Source organism: Sparus aurata, chromosome 15 (assembly GCF_900880675.1).
Source record: "Sparus aurata chromosome 15, fSpaAur1.1, whole genome shotgun sequence".
NCBI lineage: Eukaryota > Metazoa > Chordata > Actinopteri > Spariformes > Sparidae > Sparus > Sparus aurata.
In genome coordinates, this window is record NC_044201.1 from 3062474 (window position 1) to 3070595 (window position 8122).

Below are 8122 nucleotides of genomic sequence, written 5' to 3' on the forward strand. Positions count from 1 at the left end.
GTGCCTGGACGGTCAACGTTGTGTGAAATCCCATGTCGCCTTAGTAGGTGTATGACGGATTAGTCGTGTTGCCGTGTTTTTTTACTTGGCTTTTACATATTCTACAAACCGTGAGCGACTTAATTAGAACACCTCCGTCTTTGCAAAAGCCAAAGTGTTCCACACACACTCGCCGTCTCCTCTACCATCCGCCATGCTGCGTTTTGTTGTTGTTCTAAGATTCACGCTGCTGCTGGACCTAGTGATAGACCGATACATCGGTCAGCCGATATTATCGGCCGATTTTTGCGTTTTTTATGTGTATCAGCATCGGCCGATGCGGGCTGCTGAGTTCGCCGATCCGGCATTATTTATAGACAGGCGTCCACAGGCAGCTCCGTGTTGCTGGAGACGCTGCAGAGCAGAAAACCAATCCAGTGTGGCAGCAATTCCAGAGCACTGTTCTACCTCACCTGTTTTTAATATTTGTTAAATATTGTTTACTTGTTCTTGTTCTACCTCACCTTTTTTAATTTCAACAAATGTTCCTTTTTTAAAAATTGAGACTCGTAACATTTGTTATCATCATTGTGTAATTTTTATGATGTAAATTGAGGGAGCAAAAGTAGTATTGGCTCAAAAAATCGGCTCAAGAAAATCGGCAGTCCATATTGGTCATTGGCTAAGGCTGATGAAAAAAAAAATCCGTATTGGCATCGGCCCTAAAAAATCAGTCGATCCCTAGCCAGCACTTGCCGATGACATCACAGACAGGCAGACTGAATTTAGTAACGTTTAACATGTCTTTATCGTTAAAAGTGCTAAAAAAACACACATCCTTAAAGATTGCAGTGCTTACATCCAATGTGCAATTCCCTAGTATTGATTCTTTACCATTTCAAACGATGTATGTCGCCTGGAAGGCCAACTTGCCGAGCACAGATCGATGCAGTTGGATCGTAGGAATATAAATCGATTCATCGATGTAGTAGATGAATTGTTACACCCCTATAATTAACGCTACTAATGCTAATTATGCAAATTGCCAAACATATGCAAGTTAGCATTCGGCAGTTTCCTAATGCTGGGGATCCATACTGTACATTTCTAACATAAAACTCTGGTGTACTCAACATTTCCGGCTTCACAATGGGGCTCTATGGGCTGGTAAATAGACTATAATAGTGGTTTCCTCCGAAAAATGTATTCCCTTTCGCTATAATCTTTAAAGGGTGTTTTCTCATAATTAGGATTTTGTACACTGTGGAGGAGAAATCTCTACTTCAGTAACACCTGCATAAACTAATCTTTACAGATTTCTTCCTATCTATATTTTGTATTTGATTAGGGAGGAGTTCTGTTGATATATTTTCAATAGCCTGATTTTTTCTACATTTTATACCAAAAACATGGCAAAAATAGATTTTTTGATGACTCTAAATAATATTTTCTAATGTATGGGATCATATAGAAACATAGACACAGTCCCTTCTGTCTTTTTGCTAATGTGTCAACAATGAAACAATACATTTTTAATCTGGCTTCATCCAATTTTTAGATTTTGTGTTTTGTAATAAATGCAAATTATGATTTTTATGATGAAGTGCCTAATTTGCATACGTAAAATCTCAAAAACTTGAAATACATTTTTTCTTTGGTATAATGTCACTAATCAACTGGAGAAGTTTCATAGTGAAAGCTATTAATTGAACATTTACTTTGAGTGTTTGGCACAACTTTGGCATTTAATCTCGAAAAAAATATGTTCCACTCCATTTGCGACAGTAGACTTTTAATATATGATTCAGGAGGGTATTAGGACCAATAATAACTATGAGACATTTCTTTTGCAAATGTTTTTTTGGGCTAGATTGACTGGCCTAAAAGGCGCGATCAAGCTTCCAGATCTTCACATGTATTTTTCCAGTTTGGTCACATAAGTATAGCCCCGGACATGACATGGTAAAAAAAAATAATTATAATAATATGGCTGCAATATAGCTTTAACGTGCGCACTAAATACTAATTGAACCCCTTCAGACCCTGTGTCCACTGGAATGGACATGTCATATTTCTGTCTCTAAACCAATAAATACTCTGTAATTGAATGATGTCAGCAATGCTGGTTACCGATTGGACCCTAATTATCCAATCACAATCATGTCATGACTTTGAGCACGCTCAGAGAGAGTGACAGACATCGGACAAGAAAAGTATGGCGGAGCAAGTGCAGGGAAGAGTAAGTGCCCATTTTCAGTCCAAAATAGAAAGTTATGTTCATGCTGGCCAAACAAATTTGCCGTCAGTATAATTTTTACTGTTGCAAGTGATAATATTTGAAGTTATTTTGAACATATATCATATCATTAATTAATAGGATTTTTTCAAAGTCCGAAGTCCATTGCAATGGACATCAGGAGTTGGGCAGGTTTAGCTAACACTCACATGTTTAGTGTCAGTATATAAAGAAACAAAATACCTGTAAGCTTTTCATAGGTAAAGTATGGCGTTTTGGGCCCCCAAGAGGGCAGTTTATCATGTTTTAACCAGCCATGGGGCCAGTTTAGTGTGTTTGCCAACCAAGAGGGCACTTTAGCGCGTGTTTTGGCTCCCAAGAGGGCACTTTAGCGCGGATTTTGGTCCCAAGAGGGCACTTTACCACGCGTTGTGCCTCCCAAGAGGGCACTTTAGCGTGTGTTTTGGCTCCCAAGAAGGTACTTTAGCACACGTTTTGGCTCTCAAGAGGGCACTTCTGCACAACACAACTGATGGTCCCAACCCCATTAAGAAGGCACGAAATTCCACAAATGAACCCTGACAAGGCTCACCTGTGAAGTGAAAACCATTTCAGGTGACTACATCATGAAGCTCATTGAGAGAAGGCCGAGGGTTTGCAGCGCTGTCAACAAAGCAAAGGGTGGCTACTTTGAGGAATCTAAAATATGAAACATATTCAAAGTTATTTCACACTTTTTTGTTTACTACAAAATTCCATATGTGTTCAATCATAGTTTTGATGCCCTCAGTGAGAATCTACAATGTAAATAGTCATGAAAATAAAGAAAAACCATTAAATGAGAAGATTTGTTCAAACTTTGGACTGGTAGTGTATGAAAACATCAAGTTCAAGTTATATGTTGGAATTTCCAGTAATTTTTTTCCGGTAATCTTATCTACAATCATACATCTATTGTGTTCATGTGTTCATGTACATGTTTTCACAAGATTGTGTCATTTCTGGTTTTCCTTACCTCACTGCTGTTCCCTACCCACGCAGTGATACACCTATCACGTTCATGTGCATGTTCAGAACTGTACACAGACTCAAAACCATGCAAACATCCAGTTCCAGATGTTTAGGTCATATCTGATTGATTGCTAGGTAGAAAACTCAGCCTTATTTTTCTTAAGTTTTTATGACATTTTACGCCCATCTCGTCGTGGCGTCCATTGGAATGGACATGAAGAAATACTATTAAAAACATCAGTTACCAAAAAAGAAAAATCCACTCATGTGGCAGAGTAAGAAAAGACACTCACCTGAAGGTCATCATGTAGGCTACTGCAGGTTCTAGAGAAGGTGGGCTCGATTTGTGTACCCAGCTGTCCAGTAATTATACTAATATTGTTATTTAGTATTTCGTGAGCACGTTATATGTATTTCGTGGCCACAGTTTAGTATTTTGTGGCCATGTCATTTCTGGGGCTCCGTACATAAGCGTTGAGAGTAACAAACTTGTCTTGAATCAGACAATATCATCAGTGCGAGTTGATCATCTCTGCTCCATTTCCACCACGGTAACTTTCCCAACTGTGCACGAGCCGCTGCTCTGTCTTTACTGCTGGCAGTTGAAGTTTAATTGCAGATAAATCCCCCACCGAGAGCTTCTGTCTTAAAGATGTCCGCTTTGTCCTCACGCTAGTCGGCTAGGAGCTCAAGTTTTAAGGCAGTGGGGTCAACAGGTTGGAGTTGCGACCACAGGTCAAGGCCAGAGTAGAGTTTGAGTAGCATGTCTTCCTCTTTGTCTCTTATTTTGAGGTCACTCCCAACCATACAATCTAGCGGTCAGTAAGAGACGCAGTCCGCGGCAGCCTCCCCCACAGTGTCTCACTCCATAGCCTGCTCAACCGGAAGCCCCGCCAGCTGATTCTGAGCATAGACATACATAGCAGGTGAGCAGGTCCGCACCTTGTATGGCAGCCAGTGCCATCAGTATATGAATGTGGCATGCTGAGTAATCACTAAACTATCCCGAGATGTATTATCCATTCACCAAATTTACAGGATGAAAAATTCCAAAGCACGTATTACCTAAACTAATGTTTATTAGTGACTCAGCTGAAAGTGAAGCTGTTAACATAATGTACTGCCGCTTTAAATCCACCAGTTTCTGTGTTTCGCTATTGCAGTCAGCAGATACTAGACCTTCTAAACAATGACCTGGTGGTTAATAATTGACATGTTCTCCCTTCAGCAGCCATCACTAATGGCCTCGACAGAAAGTCTGTGGGGCAGTAAAGCAGATAAAGGATCCCAGTGTTTATTCCTGACAACTGAATCAATTATTGTGGTCTTTGTTATCATAAGTGTGAGAGCTGTAGCACAGCACAGATGTCATTCATAACAGGTCACAAGAGTTTAACTTAAAACTATATTTCATCTCTCAGCTTTTGGGAATAACACAAAACTGACATATTTTGAAACTGTGATTTCTCAGTCATTTTTAACTTAACATAAATCCACGTTTACAGTAAGGTGTGAGGATGCATGAGCTTGAGGTCACTCCACACGTACAACTTCCAGTTTTTGAATGCTGGGGTCTTTGAGATTTGAGATTTCCCTGAAAGAAGTACCCAGCATTGAAAAAAGTCACAATGAAGTACTCTCGTAGCTGATACTCATTCTCAGGGCTGCTTGTTAATTTAAAAAAAAGGTGTCTGTACCTCGATATTTGCATTATGAGTTCTCCAGAAGGCACCAGCATGTTGTTTGGCAGGCCCCATGTCAAAAATGGCAGAGAGGTTAATATTGTTGACTCAAATTAGCTTGAGCCAAGCCAAGCCGACAGCTTGTAGGTGTCACTCAAAGTAGCCATGACCTTAATTATGCATAACTTTCATACAATTTGAACAGTATAGTTTAATGAAAAATACAAAGCTAAGGGCCCCAGGCTGGGACTCAAACCTGGGGCAGCAAAGACAAAGCCTCTGTACGCCTGCTCTGCCAACTGAGCTAATGGGTAATGTGTAAATGGTAGGAGAACAACTCATTAACTGGACAATAAAGACAGGCAGATCAAACAGTACATTACCGAAAAAAGGTACCATTTGGTATCGGTATCGAGTTCTAGGTGCTGGTATCGGAACCCGTGTCGGTTCAAATGTGAACGGTACCAAACCCTCAGAGACAGTAAAGGTGTGACTACAACTGAATCACTCACTCTTCAGACTCACGGTCTATCACTGTAATCTGACACTGCTCACTGCCTTCCTCCCACTCAGCCTCCTTCCTCCCCTGCCTCCTCATTACATTCCTCCTTTTTGCTCTCTCCGTCCCTCATTGACCCTTTTTACTGGCTAAGTGGTGTCCACTGTAAATTAATCAGTCTTTCTTCTGCCCATGACATCTTTCTGTCTTTCTGTGGGAAGGATAAATGACTGATGGAGAGGAAGAGCAAAAGATTACATCATTTAATTGCTTTTTGAGAAGTCCCCTTCTTTCACATTTATACCCTCTCCAACTAGATGAAGAGATTACAGACTATAGTAGAACTCCCATGATGGAAGGTACAATTGAAGCGACTGTTCTCTAGTTGAATGTTGCTTATAACCTAAAATCTTGGACCCGTTGAGTTAAAAGTGACAGTTCTTCTGACTTTCGTTCTCACTTTTTTTGGATTTAGTCCTTGTGTTGAGTCAAGGATTACTTTCCCTCTAGGACCCTGACAGTAATTCACAACAGTTACAATACTTGCCCTCCAAAATGGACTGATTGGCTCCTCGCTGTTTTTGTGACATAGAATAATACTTTAAGCATCCAATTTTACAGTCAGTATATCCCACTGTATGTGCTTCTACAATAGCCAAAATGAAGTCTTTTACTGAAATGGACTGAATGGCACTTAGTAAGATACATACGCCACAGGATTAAAGGTACAGTTCCACATTCCTTAGATTTAAAGAGTCTATAATTTTTTTATCTAATCAATCAAAAAGATTTTATTGAAATAACCATGGGAGTACTCACACTGGGAAAAATAAATTGCAATGAAAAATGTAGACTGATATGTTGATTATGGTTCATTCTAACTTACTGGACTTGACCAGTTCTCAGAACTGAAGAAGCCTCTTGGATGATATGAAACAAGTCCAGTTGACTACAATATAGCACTCAGAATGTAGACTGATATGATCTTGTCTTTTGCCACTAGCAGGAAAAATGTAAATATTTTTTCTGAGGTGGTTGCACTATGGAGAAGACAATGTTGGGAAAACAGATCTCTGGGAGATAGAGGGCAGCCGACTTATAGCTTTATCATCTGAGCAGCCCACGATGTTCATCCTACACCCAAGAACCTAAACCAGTGGGTTGGAGAAGATCCCTATGTGCTTTCTGCCAAACTCCAGCATCATTAAGGGCAATCCTCATGGATGCAAAACTGCTCTGTCAATGCAACCACACCTGGAGGCATAAACCGTTCGACGAACACAAAAGCCTGAAATATGCAGGCATAGCAGCCAAGAAATAGCGATGTGGCTGTGCTCCCTGTAGATGTTGCTTGTAGAGGGTTTGTAGCCATGTATACAACCAGGCTCCTTAAGAGTATAGGGTTTTCAAGGACAAGCATTTCTGACAAGCCATCAAGTGGCTATCAGAGGCTGCAGAGCAAAGCACCACCTGGCTTTGGAGGAAGAGGAAGTCTTCCAGTCTTCAGGGCTGCATGATGACCAGCAAGAGGGGTGAAAAGCAGAGGAGGAATGCCACGTATTGAGCCTCTGGAGGTTGTGGGCCTATCCACAAAACACTGATGACTCGGTTGAAGGGACTACCCTCCCCCACTCAAGACACCAGACACCAGGCAAGTCCTGATTATTCTAAGGGATTGTAACAAGTCCTGTGAGCTCAATTTCCTAATTCATCATCTAACATTTTGCATGTTACCATGCTAATGTTATGTAGTAATACCTAATCAATATTGTCTTTCTTTAAACCTACAAATAAACAAATCATAAAAATGATGACAAATAAATCAACTTTATTTATATAGCCCAAATCACAATCACAACGTCTGAGTGGGCTTTACAATCTGTACAGTGAAAGACATCCTCTGTCCCAGACCCTCGATTCATGTGAGGAAAAACTTAAGTAACCTCAGGAAGAGCCACAGAGGACAGACATGCAATAGATGTGGCATGTATAGAACAGAACAACAAAATAACAGTTGTAAATTACATTAACAGAATATCTTATGCAAATAATTATTTAATACATTTAAAGTGTGTGGATCCAGGAGGACGACTGAGTAGGCCGAGGCATCGCCAAGTGGTGCCTGAGCCACACGACCTCCTGTAAACCGTGGAGACCTGGAAGAGGGCAGGCCACACAAGATCATTAGCAGTAAAACAGAAAACATCAGAGTGAAGCATTACATTTCAGTTCAAATGAACAGATATAAGGAGGGCTTGAATTAAGCAAAGCATTCTTTTAGTTGTATAGAAATTGGGAACCTGAAGCCTCCACTGGCTTTAAGCAGCTGTTGGGTTATTTCCATTCTGGTTTCACACTAATGATGAAGCAAGCACTCTCAGGTTGTTTTACAGTAATGACTTCAAAAAGATAAAACATGTTTCCTTTCCCAGTCCTCCTCAGCTACTTCCATATCTTTTAGGTCGTCATTCGTGATGAACAATCATGGTTAATCACCACAGAGAACATAGAACTCATCAGATATGAACATTGTCAATATTCAAAGAATGTTTCAATTTTGAGAAAACAATTCCTGTGTCTGTCTGTGGGTCTGGTGTGTGTGTGTGCGCGCGCGCGTGTGTGTTGGGTGGTTGAGACGTAAAGTTGTAGAACGCTGCTCTCTTAGCGCAGATACAGCTCAGCGAGAGCACTCTGAGCATTAATGTTGTGAAGCAT

The 8122-nt window shown here is 40.5% G+C and overlaps 1 long non-coding RNA gene across 2 annotated transcripts in view; it reads right to left on the reverse strand.

The window, feature by feature from the left end:
* The window catches only part of LOC115596080 (uncharacterized), a 31005-nt gene extending 26917 nt beyond the window's left edge, over positions 1-4088 (reverse strand). For both annotated transcript variants that reach the window (XR_003986842.1, XR_003986843.1), the window contains exon 1: positions 3520-4088. This is a non-coding gene — a long non-coding RNA (uncharacterized LOC115596080). The remainder of the gene's footprint in view (positions 1-3519) is intronic.
* Positions 4089-8122: the final 4034 nt, after the last annotated feature.